General features: G+C 33.8%; 1 pseudogene; it reads right to left on the minus strand.

Annotated features, from left to right (window-relative positions):
- LOC141550511 (serine/threonine-protein phosphatase 2A regulatory subunit B'' subunit beta pseudogene) overlaps positions 1–17,450 on the minus strand; it is a 30,233-nt pseudogene extending 12,783 nt beyond the window's left edge.
- Between the last annotated feature and the right edge of the window lie 1,381 nt (positions 17,451–18,831).

Raw genomic sequence — 18,831 nt, forward strand, 5'->3', positions numbered from 1 at the left:
TCCCAGTTAAAGTAGGCTCCTTGAAAATAAGGACTGTATTTATTTATTTGTTTATTTTAGAGGCAACTGGGGTTTTGACTTGGCAAGGATAACTCAGTTAGTTAGTGCCTGAGACCAAATTTGAACTCATGTGTTCTTGACTCTAGGTCCAGTGCTCTAGCCACTGTGTTACCTAGCTGCCCCTCATTTTTTTTTTTTAATTTGTATTCCCAGAACATAGGGGCAGAGTAGAGTAGAGTGAAAGGTGACTTCAAAGACAGGAAGACCTGCACTTAAATCCTCCCTCTGATATATACTCTGTAACTCTAGAAAAGTCATTTGGACTCTCAGTGTATAAAATGGAAATGGATGAGCAAACTGTAGTATGTGAAGTTAGTGGAATACTCCTATGCTATTAAAAAATGAAAAAAAGTAGATGGTTTCAAAGAAACCTGAGAAGACTTGTATGGACAGATGGATAGGAGAATAAAATTAATGAAACACAGAGACCATTTTATGTAATAACAATATTATTAAAACAAATAACTTTGAAAGACTTAAAAAACTCAAACACAATGAAAAATAATAATTTTAGAGCACCCCAAATGAAACATGTTGCCAATTTCTTAGCAGAGAGATTGTTGACTCAGATTTCAGATTGAGCCATAATTTTGGGCATCATAATGTTACAAAGGGTCTTTTTTTCTTTTTTTTTTATAGAAAAGTTGAAGAAATTAATTTTTGTTCATTTAAAATATAAAATTAAATTTTAATAAAACTATTAAGAGTTTAGTATATTTTGAGTGGTGTGCACACTATGCATAAAAGAATAGTATGAAGTACAAGTAGTAGGTAAGATTTTTTTTCCAGATTGTTTACTTGGTATGCATCAGGAAGCCAGTGAGGATTTGGGAAAAGGAAAGTGATTTTACCAGTTCTATGTGTGAAGTATATTCCTCTTGCAATAGTGTGGAAAATGGATTACAGAGAGTAATATAGTGAAAAGTCTTTGCACTAGAAATGACAGTACACAAATTATTACAAATTGATAAGAGGTATCTACTTACTTTTGAGTAATATAAATGGCCTGGCCAAAATGAACTATATATTTGATTTCATAAACAAAGGACAGATAAGATTCCTAAGGCACTTATATCTGAAAGATTTTGTATAATGAGAAATGATATTAAGGATTGGAAAGCAGCAAAGATTCTTCTAATTAAAAAAAAAATGGAGAGAATATAGTCTGCCACCTGTAGGGCATTTAACTTTACTTAGATTCATGGGACAATATTAGAAGATATAAAGAGACAGCTAGTGAAAATCTACAAGGGAAAGTAGTATTTATAGAGTTCCAACCTAATTTCATAAGGAAAAGATTCCCACCCTCCCCTTGGTGGTTGACTTGCAAGTCAGAGAGATATTGTAGATGATGTTTACTTTTACTTTTTCTTTTTATTGTTATTGTTTTGGAACATAGTTAATTTATTTGGCATAATCCTTTTAGTTTAAGGTATATATTGAGAATATCCATAGAAGGGCAATCAGGAGACTTGAAAAGAATTCCATTTATGTTCAGTGAAGACAAACTGAAAAAAAAAAAAACAAACTGGGAGGGGGAGGCTTTTCATATGAAGAAGAATAGATTTATAGAAGAAGTAAGAACTATGTTCAAATATTTGAAAGGCTGTCATGTGGAAAAGAGACAGTAATTGTTTTGTTTCACCTTAGAAAGCTGTACCAGGAACAATGGGTAGAAGTTAGAAAATGGCAAATTTAGGCTTGATGTCAAAATAGATTTCTTCTTTTTTTAAATTTTTTTTTGTTTCAATTCTAAATTATTTCCCTTTTCTCTCTCACTTCCTTTGAGAAGTTAAGAAAAATAAAATGCATTATAAATATGTATAGTCATGCAAAATACATTAGCAAAAAATAAAAAACAAAAAGAAAAAGAAAACAGAAAAAATGCTTCAATTAGTACTCTTGAGTACACTAGTTTTTTTTTTTTTTTTTTAATCTGGAATCCTTTAGAATTGTTAAGGGCCATTGGGTTGATCAGAATCACTAAGAATTTGAAGTTAACTATCCTTATAAATAGCCTTTACTCTCTAGATTTTTCTCCAAGTTCTTGTATCAGCTGATAAAAGTCTTCTGAGGATTTTTTAAAAACCATCCTCTTCTTCATATTTTACAGTACAAAAATATTTATTACATTCATTTATCACAACTTGTTCATCCATTAGTGACTTTATGAGTATTCCCTCAGTTTCTAATTTTTTGCCATCACAAAAAGAGGTTATATAAATATATTTTTGTACATGTGGTTTCTTTTCCTTTTTCTTTCTTCTCTTAAAATTATAGACCTATTATTGGGATTATTGGGTCAAAGGATACACTCCCTTATTTAATTTCTTTATATAAAATAAGGTCACCTAAGTATTCTATTCCTTGTTCTGTTCATTTAATATTTATTTTATTTTTAAAAGACTCCTGGTTTTATTTATTCACTAAAAAAATTAGCTTTGATATTCTTTTTCCTTAATTTTCAAGCTTTCTATTTTTATTAATTTAAAGAATTTTTTATTAACTATTTTTCTAGATTTTTTTTTAGTTGTATGCCCAACTCATTCATCTGCTCTTTTATTTTTTATTTTGAATAATATTAGAATTTAGAAATTAAAATTTTTCTCAAGTTTTCATATGACTACCTCTCACATTTTGGCATGTTTTATTATTGTTATTTTCTTTAATCAAATTATTGATTGATTTTTATGACTTGTTCTTTGACCCATCTGTTTTTTATGATTAGTAATTTAGTTTCCAATTAATTTTAACCTATGATTCAGAAGCTCTTTTATCATAAGAAAATGATACATTTTGATGTTTTTGCTCTCCTGCATTTATGTGTGATATTTTATGCCCCTATGTGTGTGTGTGTGTGTGTGTGTGTGTGTGTGTGTGTGTGTGTGTGTAAAGAGAGAGAGATAGAGAGAGTCAGTTTTTGTGAAGATATCAGAAACACCTGAAGTATAAGTATACTTCTTCCTATTACTACTAAATATTCTCCAGGAGGCTATTACATCAAGGCTATCCATCTCCTTAATTGCATTCTTATGTATTTTCTGGTTAGATTTATCTATATTGGAAAGGGGTAAATCAAGGCCCTCCACTAATATAATTTTTCCTCCTATATAATATTTCCTTTTGTAAGTCATTTAACTTTTTCTTTAAGACTTTGGAAACTAAGATATTTGGTGCATATATATACACATACACACAAACAATATTGATGTTAATTCATTATTTACAGTAACTATTAGCAAAATGTCATTTTCTTCTCTTTTAGTTAATTATCTTTTTACTTTTGCTTTTACTGAGATTATGATTGCTATTCAATCTTTTTTTTTATTTCATTTAAAGCATATGGATTCTATCCCAGGTCTTTATTTTAACTCTGTGTCTTTTTGTTTCAAATGTGTTTTTGTAAATAATACATTGTTGTGCTCTGATTTCTAATTTCTTCTGTCTTCTTTCTTTTTATGGGTGAGTTCTTTTCATTCACATTGACAGTTATGATTGCTAACTACATCTCTCCCTCCATTCTATTCTTTTATACTTATTTTTCTCCTTTTTAGTTTTTCTCCTTCACTAGAGTCTGTTTTGCTTCTGACCACTATTTCCCTTAACTTATTCTCATTCTTACCCACCCTCACCTTTCCTTAACTTCTTTGCCTCTTAGTTTCCTGTTGGGTAATATGGATTTCTCTACCAAGCTGTGTGTGTAGGTGTATTCTTCCATTTTTGAACCAATTCAGATGAGAATGAAATTCAAGATTTACCCCAACTCCTACATTGTATGACATTTTCCCTTCATGATCCATTAATGTAAGATAATTTCCCCATTTCCCCTCTCCCTTTCTCTTTATCCCAGTGCCTTTTGGGATAATTCTTTGATATGATTATACATATAATAATCACATTCAGGTCCTTCATTTAGTTGAATTTTCTCTAAGACCCCTGGTGATGATGAAGTTCTGAGGACTTACATGTATTCTCTCATATACAAATGAAATCTTTAACTCTGCTAAGAATTTTTCTTAGTCTGGTGTCCAATCTGCATTTTTCTTTGAACCTTTGCTTATAGATATTTTTTATTATATATATTTTTATAATATTATCCCTTGTATTCATTTTTCCAAATTATCCCCCCCTCCCTCTACTCCCTCCCCCTGATGACAGGCAATCCCATACATTTTACATGTGTTACAATATAACTTAGATACAATACATGTGTGTAAATACCATTTTCTTGTTTGCACAATAAGCATTAGATTCCGAAGGTACATGTAACCTGGGCAGACAGATATTAGTGCTAACAATTTACATTCACTTCCCAGTGTTCCTTCTCTGGGTGTAGCTATCTCTGTCCATCATTGATCAACTGGAAGTGAGTTGGCTCTTCTTTATGTTGAAGATTTCCACTTCCATCAGAATATATCCTCATACAGGATTGTTGTTGAAGTGTATAGTGATCTTCTGGTTCTGCTCATTTCACTCAGCATCAGTTGATGTAAGTCTCTCCAAGCCTCTCTGTATTGCTCCTGCTGGTCATTTCTTACAGAGCAATAATATTCCATAACCTTCATATACCATAATTTACCCAACCATTCTCCAATTGATGGACATCTATTCATCTTCCAGTTTCTAGCTACAACAAAAAGAGCTGCCACAAACATTTTGGCACATACAGGTCTCTTTCCGCTCTTTAGTATTTCTTTGGGATATAAGCCCAGTAATAGTACTGCTGGGTCAAAGGGTATGCACAGTTTGATAACTTTTTGGGCATAGTTCCAAATTGCTCTCTAGAATGGCTGGATTCTTTCACAACTCCACCAGCAATGTATTAGTGTCCCAGTTTTCCCACATCCCCTCCAACATTCATCATTATTTGTTCCTGTCATCTTAGACAATCTGACAGGTATGTGGTGGTATCTCACAGTTGTCTTAATTTGCATTTCTCTGATCAGTAGTGATTTGGAACACTCTTTCATATGAGTGGATATAGTTTCAATTTCTTCATCTGAGAATTGTCTGTTCATATCCTTTGACCATTTATCAATTGGAGAATGGTTCGGTTTCTTATAAATTAGGGTCAGTTCTCTATATATTTTGGAAATGAGACCTTTGTCAGAACCTTTGCTTTTAAAAATATTTTCCCAATTTGTTACTTCCCTTCTAATCTTGTTTGCATTAGTATTGTTTGTACAGAAACTTTTTAGTTTGATGTAATCAAAATCTTCTATTTTGTGATCAATAATGATCTCTAGTTCTCCTCTGGTCATAAATTCCTTCCTCCTCCACAGGTCTGAGAGGTAGACTATCCTCTGTTCCTCTAATCTTTTTATTATCTCACTCTTTATGCCTAAATCATGGACCCATTTTGATTTTATCTTGGTATATGGTGTTAAGTGTGGATCCATATCTAATTTCTGCCATATTAATTTCCAGTTTTCCCAACAGTTTTTTCCAAATAATGAATTTTTATCCCTAATGTTGGTATCTTTGGGTTTGTCAAAGATTAGATTGTTATAGATGTACCCTTTTTTGTCCTTTGTATCTAATCTGCTCCACTGATCTACCGGTCTATTTCTTAGCCAGTACCAAATGGTTTTGGTGACTGCTGCTATATAATATAGCTTTAGATCAGGTACACTTAGACCACCTTTCTCTGAGTTTTTTTTTTTTTTTTCATTAGTTCCCTTGCAATTCTCGACCTTTTATTCTTCCATATGAATTTTGTTGTTATTTTTTCTAGGTCATTGAAATAGTTTCTTGGGAGTCTGATTGGTATAGCACTAAATAAATAGATTAGTTTGGGGAGTATTGTCATCTTTATTATATTCGCTGGGCCTATCCAAGAGCACTGAATGTCTTTCCAATTATTTAAATCTGACTTTATTTTTGTGGCAAGTGTTTTGTAATTTTTCTCATATAATTCCTGACTTTTCTTTGGTAGATGGATTCCCAAATACTTTATACTCTCAACATTTGTTTGGAATGGAATTTCTCTTTGTATCTCTTGCTGTTGCATTTTGTTAGTAATATATAAAAATGCTGAGGATTTATGTGGATTTATTTTGTATCCTGCCACTTTGCTGAAATTTTGAATTATTTCTATTAGCTTTTTAGCAGAGTCTTTGGGGTTCTCTAAGTATACCATCATGTCATCTGCAAAAAGTGATAGTTTGATTTCCTCATTTCCTACTCTAATTCCTTGAATCTCTTTCTCGGCTCTTATTGCTGAGGCTAGCGTTTCTAGTACTATATTGAATAGTAATGGTGACAGTGGGCAACCTTGTTTCACTCCTGATCTTACTGGGAAAGGTTGCAGTTTATTTTTATTGCATATTACGCTTACTGACGGTCTTAAATATATGCTCCTGATTATTCTAAGGAATAGTCCATTTATTCCTATGCTCTCAAGAGTATGGATGTTGGATTTTGTCAAATGCTTTTTCTGCATCTATTGAGATGATCATATGTTTTTTATTAATTTGATTATTAATATGGTCAATTATATTAATAGTTTTCCTAATATTAAACCAGCCCTGCATTCCTGGTATAAATCCTACTTGATCATAGTGTATTATCCTGGAGATGATTTTCTGAAGTCTTTTTGCTAATATCTTATTTAAGATTTTAGCATCAATATTGTGGATTCTATCAGTCCAGCGCTATTTTTGAGGCTGATTTATCTAATTGGTTGTGAGGGAGTAACGATGTTCACAGAATCGTGTGTATCTTCTCCAACATCTTGGCTCCGCCCCACTTATAGATATTTTTAAATCATTACCTTCTATGTTTATGTATTGAACTTTTCTATCAGCAAAGTAACTTTACACCCAGTGTCTTTTTGTTGTTTGTTTATTCTTCCAGCCTACTTCTTGATTTTGGACTTTATGTTTGTATTTAGTTCTTCTCACTTCAAGAAAGGAGAAATATATGGACTTAGCTTCTGTCTTTTTATGTCCTTCATAAAAGTTTTCACATCTCAGTCTACAAGCCTGGACATTTTTAGTTCTTCTAAGGTGATGTGATCTGTGGAGAGATTTGGTCAGTGTCATCTTTGAGTTTTTCAAGTTCCTGACCCATTTTGGTTCTGTTGGATTATATATGATTGAGACTGAGCAGACTGTGCTGACCTCAGTTACTCTTACCCTATTGAGAAGTTCCAAAGGTTCAAAGCAATTGTATTGTTTGGCTCTCCTTTGGTCTTTACTCCTGCTATGATTATTCCTCTGCTAGCTTATATGAGATACCTGTCTGCTGTTAGACTAAGATTTTGGAAATTGTTTCTTGCTTTGTACAACAGCAAGACCTTTCTCACCCACCTGGAACTCAGGTTCCTCTTTACCCTGGAACTCTATGCTGAGTAACAAGGGATAGAGCCACCAGATGGCTGTTGCTACCACTGGTTTATGGGTTCCTTGCAATATTTTTATATGCTAATGCTTCCTTCACTGTAGTTAAATCTTAGCTCTCTCTTGGTTCTTGAATGTCAGATTTTTGCTGCTGCTGTTGCTGCTGTTGCAGCTGTAACTGGACTGTATTCCTAGCCAGCCCCTACCTTGATATATACAGACTAGACAAGCTGACCCGAGCTGAAAAAATGATCCACTATGATTTTTTTCATGTATTTTGCAATCAAAATTCTACTTGGAATATTTTAGTGGTTGTTATGGAAGAGCTATGTTGGATGAGCTGGACAAAAATTATGATTCTCACCCCATCATCTTGATATTGTCAGTCACTATAAATTTCTTAACAACTGAAGATGTCTGAAAAGGAACAGACAATCTCATGAGATAAAGAGTTTTCACCTTCACACAGATTCTTGTTGGGTTAGTTAAGATGAAAATTCTAACATTGTGAATTGGACCATAAGGCTACTGAAATACATTTCAATTCTTCAATTCAATGAATGTTATTCTCTTCCTACTGTGAAGAAAAAGTTTTGTACACAGATAAGTAGATAAAAATACAAATGTAAAGTATGTGGAAATGGAGAATGGGGAGAACATTAATACCTGGGGGAATCTAAACAGATCTTGTGCAGATAATGCTTGAGCAAAGTCTTGAAGCGAAGTAGTGTTTGCAAAAGGCTGAAGTGAGAAAGGAGAACATTCTGGACACGAGGGATACAGCCTGTACGAATTCATGGAGGCTGGAGGTAGAATGTCATGTTCAAAGAATGTCAAGCAGACATTATTGGCATATAAAATGTTCAAGGAATGCTAATGTGAAATCAGGCAGTACAGTTAAACCAGAGAGTGAAGAGATTTAAATGGCAAAGACAGGAATTGTTTTTTATTTTGGAATCTAGAAAGAGTGACTGGAACTTTCTAAGCATAGGATTGACATAATCATACATGTGCATCAGAAATGTTAATTTGGAAATGGAGCTAAGATGACAAAGTAAAGGTAGGAACTTGCTCAATCTCTCCACTAAACTTCTCCAAATTCCTTTAAATAATGACCCTAACGAATTTGAATAAAGATTGAAACATTCTCTTCTCTCTCTCTCTCTCTCTCTCTCTCTCTCTCTCTCTCTCTCTCTCTCTCTCTCTCTCTCTCTCTCTCTTTCTGTGTCTCTCTCTCTTTCTCTTTCCTTTATTTTTCTTGAGAGTTTTTATTTTCATTAGGTTGGGAGATTTATGTTTTCTTTCACAACATGACTTTTATGGAAATGTTTTTCATAACTTGTTTCTTAATTATGGGTGGAGATAAGGGAGAGAATCTAGAACTCAAAAAAAATTGTTTAATGTAAAAATGTGTTTTAAATGTAACTGGGGGAAATATTAAATAAATAAATCAAACACAATTAGTGTTAAGCATCATGATTGGGAACTTCTGGAACAAATAAAGGTCCTAAAATGTTTTATTATAAGTTATATCATACTCAAGAACTTGGGTAAAACTTCCTGTTTCATCAACTGCAAACTAATCAAGACTGCTGTGGGTAATGTGTAAATATACTATCTTTCCTGTAATTCTTATCACTGTTGAAAGAAAATAAACCTCTATGCTTGACTCTTACCCCCACCCCCCAAAAATGTTAATTTGGGAGCCTCTAGGTAGCCCAGTAAATAGAGCACTGACCCTGGAGCAAGAGGACAATTCATCAGAATTCAAATTTGGTCCAGGCACTTATTAGCAGTATGACCTTGGTCAAGTCACTTAACTTCAATTACCCATAAATAAAATAAATATTAATTTGGTGACCATGTGGAGGATGGATTAGAGATGAAAGAGACTGGAACAAAAAGCCATTTAGGCAACTGTTATGCTCCAAGAAGAGAAGAGGTAAGGGCCTTAGCTGGGGTTTTGGATGTGCAAGTGAAGAAAACGGGGACATGAAAGATAATATAAAAGCAGAAGTGAGAATACTATAGAACTAATTGAATATGGGGAGTTGAGAGACATGATAATCAGAGATTTGAAACTGAATGAGCTTACCAGAAAACACAGAGAGGTAGAAACAGTAGGAAATACAGGGATAGAGAGAGAGTTTGAGATGGAAACAGAAAGGGAAAAAGAGACAGACAAAACCAGGCAGAAAAGGAAGAAAATAAGCCTAGAACAGAGCTTGGTGGATTTATTGATCTACAAATGGGACAGACAGGAAATGAATGGTTAAAATATGAAGAAAATAAGCCTAGAACAGAGCTTGGTGGATTTATTGATCTACAAATGGGACAGACAGGAAATGAATGGTTAAAATATTCAACTCATCATCAAGCTTAAGAGAAAAAAAAAAAAAAAAACTTCTTTCCATGGATTTCTGTAGAATACTGAAACACAGGAATTTAACTAGAGATTGTTGTGTCTGGGGGAAAAATCATTTAGTGTATCCACAGATGCTAGACCTGGGTTTGGGGAATCACTCACAATTATATCTGGAAATTTCCTATCTTAATCCATTTACCTTTCTAACTAGGCACTAAATGGTTATTTCTATGAAGCTGAATGATTGTAAATGCTGTTAACACCCCCTAATTTTGGAACCCTGGCTTTGCCTCTTCCACCCTATTTTAGTACAGCTGTGCATAAGTAAATACCACAGCCTGGCATTCAGTACCTGAATTAGTCATAAATCAGAGCTTTATTTTCAATGTTTTATCTTGTTTTTTCCCTCATAGATCAAATCTTTCTTAGCAATCTGAACTAAAGATCCCAAGAAGCTTGAATTTCTCATAAAGTGACCTCTCTCTCTAGTGGGACTTTCAAAATAATTGCTTCTGTTGTCAATCACCCAGAGGAGTGGGAGTTAGGGTTGGGGGGACTAGGGTATTCAGCATTCTCTAGGTACTGTAATCTTGAAGCTCACTTCCACCTTCTTTTCCTCTCCCTCTTCTGGGTGTCCAAGGCCACGAGGGTGACTTGAGGGATGTGTTATCGCTGTGTAATAGATAACTTCACCTCTGGGACACTACTATCCTTTGCTTTTTAAAAAAAAATTCAGCAGAATTCAGAGGTGTTAATGTGAGGCATGTACATAGGACCTAATGGGTCATGAGCTCTCAGCTGAGCTAGAGGGGTATGTTTGGGAGTAGGGGAAAAAAAGGCAGTCTACTCAGTGGAAAAAATGGTTCAGCTTCACAGAAACTTGGAAGTGTAAAATATTCCATCAGCAAGAAATATAAATATTTAAAAAGCATATACATTTATTTCCATGTAAACATTTTATATTTCTTTGTTGGAATATAAACTTTTTGTAAGGCAGGTACTATCTGCCTCTTGTATTTGAGATTCAGTACCATGCAAAATGCTTGACATGTTTATAGTAAGCATTTAATAGATGCTCATTGATTGGCACGTAATTAGAATTTGGCTTGACACTGAGTTGTTCAGTAAGGATTGGTCATAAAACTACTTTGTAGGAGGAATTATGGGTGTTGCAACCTCAGGGTTCAAAGGAAAGGAGTAAGGGGAGATGACAAAATAGGGGAAAATGCAAAGGACAATTAATAAATTAATTAATTTTGAAAAGCATTTATAGAGCATGCATTATGTGCCAAGCACATAGCTAAGTTTGGGACACAAATAGAAAAATGAAGGTAGCTCCTGCCAGAGTTAGCTTGGTGGATTAGATCTGGATTTGGGGTCAAGTAGATCTGAATTCAAATTTGACCTCATATAGTTCTAGTTGTGTGATCCTGGGCAAGTCATTTAACCTATTGTTGAAATCCAGCTCCAGTAGTGATAAAGGGTGTGGAATCAAGGGCCAAGCAGAAGAATTTATTAGTCAGTCTTCAAATTTATTAGTCAGAGAGACAAATATATATATACACACACACATACATACATACATATATATATATATTATATATATATATATATATATACACTAATATACATACTATATATGTGTGTGTATATATATTTCCAAAGCTTATAGAATCAATACAAAATAAACTCTTTGATATTCCTTTATCAGCTCTAACAAACCTAATCCACTGAGATGCAAATGATTAAGCCCAGAATTGTAAATAGTTGTTATACACATCAGAGCAAAATTATCATACCAATGTCTTCAAATTCATTTCTCCCAAACGTCTTTTACCTCCTTTGTAGACTGCTTTTTCCTGTCCTAAATTCAAAGATATGTCTTTGATCTTTTGTATAGCCAAGTTTGCTTTTGTTCCATTCATAGGCATTCTCTAATAAATGTATTAAACAAGTCTGTCTCGGCAAATGTTTACTGGAAGAATTGGTGAACCCAAAGTAATATTTTTTCCTGGCCCTCTACAACATATGTTTATTTGTTTTAGTTTCTTCATCTGTAAAATTAGGATATTAATGGCACCTACATCACAGGGTTATTGTGACTACTGAGGGATATTTGTTTTATAAAATACTTACCTTAGTGCCTGGCACATAGTAAGTTCTGATAAGTTTTTGTTAAATCTAAATCTGCTCTCAAGAGGTGTTTAGTCTATTTAGGAAAGACACATTAGAGTACAGCTATAGGGTGGATAGAAAAAGGCTTAGAAATCCTAAGGCTTCAAGATTAAAAATACGGTTATGCCGGCTGCAGTCACCAGGCTCACAAGAGCAGATTGTTAAATTTTCAGTGTGAGCATTTATGTTGGGAATCAGTAAACACTACAAATCAGAGCTTGCTTTTATTGTTTCATTGCTTGTCCAGACTTAAGAAATGATGGAGAAAACGTTAAAATAAATGTAAAAAGTATATCAGTATCAAAAAGCCAGTTGTTCATCATGGATAGATGGAAGTAAAGTCTCAAGAAACCTCAGGGTACAATAGGAAGTGGGATAGCAATGTCTATGTGATCCGAAGAGTATAACAGCATTAAAGTCTAAAAGACCTTAGGATTCAGTATCGGGGCAAATATGAAGGTTCAATGGTATTCTAACTCCCTGGAGGAATTGTAGTGTTTATATAAAATACCCAAGTATTTATGAGCTGCCCCACTGTTATTCCTGCCCATCAATTCTAGATGAAGACAGTGTGACCTATGTGAGGTTAGGAAATGTATTAAGGGAAAGATAAGCATCCCCCCACTGGTTGTTCTTCCTGCCCAGTTGTCATGGGTGAAGTAGAAAAATGTCCTAGCAACCTGATCAGGGACACTATGTGTCAAGCTGATGCTGGATATTGTGGTCTGGATAATAAAGCAATTGTTGGACTTCCTTCGGTTTTTCCTAAGTTTACTTCAGCATTTCAAAGGTTCTTGTTTTCATCAATGTGAATGCTCTGTGTACTGACATAGATAGAAGGCACTTCATACTTTAGTTGACATTTTCATTTGTTGTTGGACCAAAAAAGAAATTTGTGGTGAACCTCTCTAAAATCCACTAAGCTGGCCCTTGCAAGATATATACATAAGCCCATGCTCCTTTCCAGCTTAGTTGAACATGCCAGAGTTTATGCACAAAAGGTCATTTCCTTTGAGATTCTAGTGCCACCTTCACACCAAAATGAAGTATTAAAGTGTATATGTTGGAGGATGGGGTAGGGCAGGAGTAAAACTGAGGTTCTTTCTATATTTTGAGAGATCTGTGATCCAGATGTATATTTTCTCTATTTGATACAAATCACAACCCTACATTTCTTTCTTCCTGTTTCCTACCCGGATGGTTTATATGTAATTTTATATATATATATATATATTTTTCCCTGTTAACTAGTATTTATCTCCTCTCTGACTTCCTCCCCCTAACAACAAAAATTAAAATGAAACCTTAGTAACAAATATTCATTGTCAAACAAAATATATTCTCTCTTTGGTCATACTTAAAAACATATATATATATATATATATATATATATATATATATATATATATATACATACATATATATATATATATATACATATACTCATTCTGCATCTTAAAGTTTTTCATATATTTCTGGCAGAAGGTCAGTGATGTAGTTTATCTTTAGGCCCTTGGAATCATGATTCATCATTGTCATTGTTCTGAAGTATTCAGAGTTCTAAAGGCTTTCATTTTTTTTTTAATGTTACATTGTATATTTTTTCCCTGATTCTGACCACTTCAATATGTATCAGTTCACAAGGTCTTATTGGTTTCTTCTGAAATACAATAATTAACCATTCCAGGTTTTGGTGGTAAAAGTTTAGCAACAGGCTCTCTGGGGGGAAAAGTGATCAAGATGCATATTTAAGTTTAATTTGCATTATTAACATGTTATTCAATACTTTCTTAAACCTATATAATTAACAAGACAATAAATCAAGCCCAGATTTGTATTATTTATCTATTTCCTAGATATAAATGCTCGCATTGAAAATTTAATAATCAGCTCTCAAGAGCCTGTTCAAGTTAACCAACAATGTATCCTGAGTTATTCCCTAGAATTATTCAACTTCTTTCTCCAGGGTATTTTTGCTTCTTTTATAAGTATTTTGTGCATGTGGATGATTTTCTTCTTCCTTTGATTTCTCTTAGCATATAGGTATTGCTGGCTTATGACCTAATGCTCATAGTTGTAAAGTGTTTTCCAGAATGCCTTAAAAATATATTTATTTTCCTAATTAGAGCACACCTTCCTAAGGGGGCAGGTATCTTTCTTGTTTCCTTCAAAGCTCAGTTAATCAAACAACAAGCATGTATTAATTCCTTCCTATATGCCAGAAAAAAAATATATGCTAAATGTTATGTAGACATAGACAAAAAAAAATCTCTATTTGTAAAGTTTATACTTTAATGGAGGAGACAACATTACATACGTTTGAGCAGGATGCGAGACAGCCCTGGATCACAATCTACCTTCAGTATGCCAGGAACCCTGAGGGAATTAGAGTCTTTTTTTTTTTCCTCCATTGCCATGATCTGGAGGCCTCTTAGATTTTAGAATCTCTCTGTTGTCATGGATCCAGTGACATATTGTAGTTAACCACTTAAATCAAATAGCTGTTACAAAAGGATATTTATTCAAAGATTTAACCAAAACAAATAAATAGACATTTCTCCCAATACCTCTTGGACAAGAAGGAACCCTGTTCAATTTAGATCATAGAAACAATAGCTGATCTGAATTTTCTGCATCCAATCAAAATGCCTCTTCATCTACATGCTTTTATTGTTGTTTGTTTGATGTTTAGTCTTTTCTAATTGCTGTCCAAATCTTCAAGATTGGAGTTGGAGTTATTTCTGGCATTATTTGCTATTTTTTTCAGTTGATTTACATATGAGGAAACTAAGGCAAACATGATTAAGTAACTTTTCCAGGGTCATACAGCAAGCAAGGGTCTGAGGCTGAATTTGAATACAGGAGGATGAGTCTTCTTGACTCGAAGCCTGACATTCTATCCACTGTGCCATCTAGCTGCCCCCAATATATGTTTTTCCACCATGTTGATAATAGTTGCTAAAGAAAGAGCTAAAAAAAACTATAAGAAAAATATATTTTATATGTGATGATCAACTGTGATGGATATGGCTCTTTTCAACAATGAGGTGATTCACGGCAATTCTAATAAACTTGGGATGAAAAGTGCCATTTGTTTCCCAAGAGAGGACTATGGAGACTAAATGTGGACCAAAGCATTGTATTTTCACCCTTTGGCATTGTTTGTTTATTTGTTTGTTTGTTTGTTTTCTTTCTCATGTTTTTCCCCCTTTTGAATTGATTTTTACTATTCAGTATGACAAATATGGAAATATGTTTAGAAGAACTGCACGTGTTTATCATATATTGCTTCCTATTTAGGGGAAGAGGGAGAGGTAAAGGGAGGGAGAAAAATTTGGAACAAAAGATTTTGCAAAGGTGAATTTTGAAATATATTTGTATATATTTGAATATTAATTTTGTATATATTTGAAAAAAATGTAAAGCTATTTTTAAAAAAGAATAACTTAAAGTGAAATAAATATACTTTAATTTGCATCCGGAGTCCATCAGTTCTTTAAATGACCAACATTTTCCTTCATGAGTCCTTTGTACTAGTCTTGTTTCATTGTTTTGCTAAGAAGAGCTGAGTCATTCAAAATCAATCACCCAATATTGCTTGCTTATAGATGTTTTCCTGGTTCTGGTCATTTCACTTTGCATCAGTTCACATGAATCTTTCCAGGTTTTTCTGAAATCTGCTTGTTAATCATGCACTATAGAATTCTATTTGTTTAACCATCCTCCAAATGACTGACATTGCCTCAATTGCATTATTTTGTTACTGAAAAATAAGGGCTGCTATAAATATTTTTGCACATATAGATCCTTTTCCCTTTTAAAAATAATTTCTGTGGGATACAGATCTAGTAGTGTGTATTGCTGGATCAAAGAGTACATAGTTTGATTTCTCTTTGAGCATAGTTCCAAATTTTTCTCCTGGATGGTCAGATTGGTTCACAGCTTTATCAACAATGCATTAGTGTCCCACTTTTTCCACATCCTTTACAATATTTATCATTTTCCTTTTTTGTCCTATTAGCCAATCTGATAGGCATGAGATAGTATTTTAGGATTGTTTTAATTTGCATTTCTCTAATCTAAAGTGATTACACTTATTCATATGCTTATAGATAGATTCCATTTCTTTATTTTAAAATGGCCTGTTCATATGCATTGACAATTTATAATTTGGGGAATACCTTATATTCAAATTAATTTAACTCAGTTTTCTGTATATTTGAGAAATGAGTCCTTTATCAGAAATACTTGCTGGAAAGATTGCTTTTTAGCTTTCTGACTTTATTCTAATCTTTGTTGCATTGGTTTTATTTGTACAAACACTTTATAATTTAATGTAACCAAAATTATTTATTTTATATTTTTATGTAAATTTTTTGTCATTTATCTCATATTTGATCACAAATTCTTTTGCCATTATCTTGGTGCATGTTGTGAGAGAATGGTCTGCATTATTTTCCAGTTTTCCCATCAATTTTTGCCAAATAATGAGTTCTTATATTAAAAAACAAAACAAAAAAAAAACTGGAATCTGTGGGTTTATCCTGTGTTATGTTATTATGGTCATTGGCATCATATGTGCTTAATCCATTTAACTGATCCATCATTCTATTTCTTAGACAGTACTAGATAATTTTGAAAATTACTGCTTTATAATGTAATTTGATATTTGATTGGTAGACCACCTTTCTTTGTATTTTTCTCCATTAATCCTCTTGATATTTTTGATCTTTTGTTCTTCCAGATCTTTGTTATTTTTTCTAGCTCAATGAAGTTTTTGGTACTTTAATGGGTCCTGGCCCCTGATAAGTTAATTAATTTAGGTCTAAACATAAGCAATTGATATTTTCTCAGTTGTTTATATCTGATTTTATTTGTGTGAAAAGTGTTTTGTAATAGTGTTCATCTATTTCTGGGGTTTGTTTTGGCAGGTAGATATATTTTTTACAGTTATTTTAAATGGAAATTATTTTTCTATCTTTTGTTGCTGGACTTTATTGATCATATAGAGAAATGCTGATGATTTATCTTATATACTGCAACATGGCTAAAGTTGTTTATCATTTCAAGTAATATTTTAGTTGATTCTCTAGGGTTCTCTAAGTATATCATCATATCATCTACAAAGAGTAATAGTTTTATTTCTTCATTGCCTATTATAATGCCTTTGATTTATTTTCTTATTGATATAGCTAACATTTCTAGTACTATATTGGTAATAATGAGCATCCTTGCTTCATCCCTTATTAAGAAGACTTCCCAATAAGTTTATCCCCTTTAAAGCTAATGATGTTTGTTTACTGGGGTTTTTAACTCAATTGGGGTAGGGAATAGGGAGGAAGCTTTTTTTTTCCTTTTCTTTAATTTTAGCTCTGCTTTTAAGTATGGGAGGGATACTTTCTCAGACTTCTTTTGCCAGAGGTTATTTACCTAGTGCTGTGGTGATGCTGCCTAAGCTCCACGAGGGACTCTTGAGTCTGGTGCTTCGCTAAGGGGATGGGTGGGGGCATGGCTGGCACTGCTAGAAACTGTAGAAGTCTGGCAGCTTGCCTGGTGCTGAGTTGGGTTACTAGCAATGGTATCCAGTGTGCTCTGAGACCAGGTGGGGTTTTTCTGTCTTACCCCAAGTTTCCACTGAAGCATATGGTAGTCTAGCTACTAGAGGACGCCTGATTGCCTGAGATTACCCTGAGACATGTAACACTTCTCAGAACTAGAATCTGCCAATCCCCGTGGCTATGCTAAGGCATTTGGGATGTCCTGATATTGGTATTTGCCTGTTCCACTACACTGGGGCTCAGAATCTCCTGCTGCTTTGCTGAGGTGATTCTTTCTGCTGGCTTGCTAAGAAGCTTGCTGTCCTGGACTGAACTCCCCTTTTATCTGAATGATATGGACCTTTCCTGGTGTTCCTTTAAGTTTCTATCATTTTGCTGGTTCTGCTTTTCCAGGATTTATTTTAGGGTACCATTTTATGGTTGTTTGGAGGAGAATATGGGAGAGTTAGAGCAATTTACTGCTTATTCCCCCATCTTTGGACTAACTGGTATATTTAGTTTCTTTAAAGAAGTTGCTTTTCATTGTTCAAATGTGGAATTGGAAACAAATACTTTCCATCCATAGGAACGCCTGGTAATGCCCATGTTATTTCTGATGTTATTGCATAATGAAAGAGATCTCAGGGAAAATGGGCCACTGAAATATGTGCTGAGAGTGGTAATAGCAAGCTGAAAAATCTGTCTGTTAGGCAAGGGTTTGGCTCAGGGGACAGATTTCATTTAATTCAAGATTTGAAATGGATACTAGTGAACAGTGAGTAAAGAGATGAATCACTCCACTTAGTCTCTAATGGAAGAAAGGTTTGCTCCTCAAATGTTCCTTCTACCACAACTCCTTCCCCACCATACCTAACCCACATAATTCTTTGAAACTCATTGCTTACTATCAGCTTGGGGGTTAACTTGGTTTATAAATGACCTCATCAACAACCTGGTGTTCTCATACGAGTCACTGAGCAATTTTGAGAGCACCTAATCATTATTACTCTTCTCTTTATCAAATAGTACAGAACTGATTCACTTTCATGTTTAATTTACAAATGGGCTTCATCTCATAAATCAGGATTGAGTTGTAAAGGAAGGAAAGGTCAGTTCAAAATTGAAGTAAACAGCTCCATTGAGATTTCCAAGTTACAGAGACACTGACACTTGAAAAATGGTCCAAGTAAATTAGATGGTCCATCCTTGGACAACTGCAGATCCAGCCTAAGTAAACCCTGTTACTGGTTGGGTCTTGCAGACTCTTACTATTATAAAAATAAACGCTGTAATTGCTTTATCAGCATGGTATTGTATTCCATGAAGGAAAATGCAAATGAGCTTTTTGCCTCAC

The sequence above is a fragment of the Sminthopsis crassicaudata genome, chromosome 1 (assembly GCF_048593235.1).
Source record: "Sminthopsis crassicaudata isolate SCR6 chromosome 1, ASM4859323v1, whole genome shotgun sequence".
Taxonomy (NCBI): domain Eukaryota; kingdom Metazoa; phylum Chordata; class Mammalia; order Dasyuromorphia; family Dasyuridae; genus Sminthopsis; species Sminthopsis crassicaudata.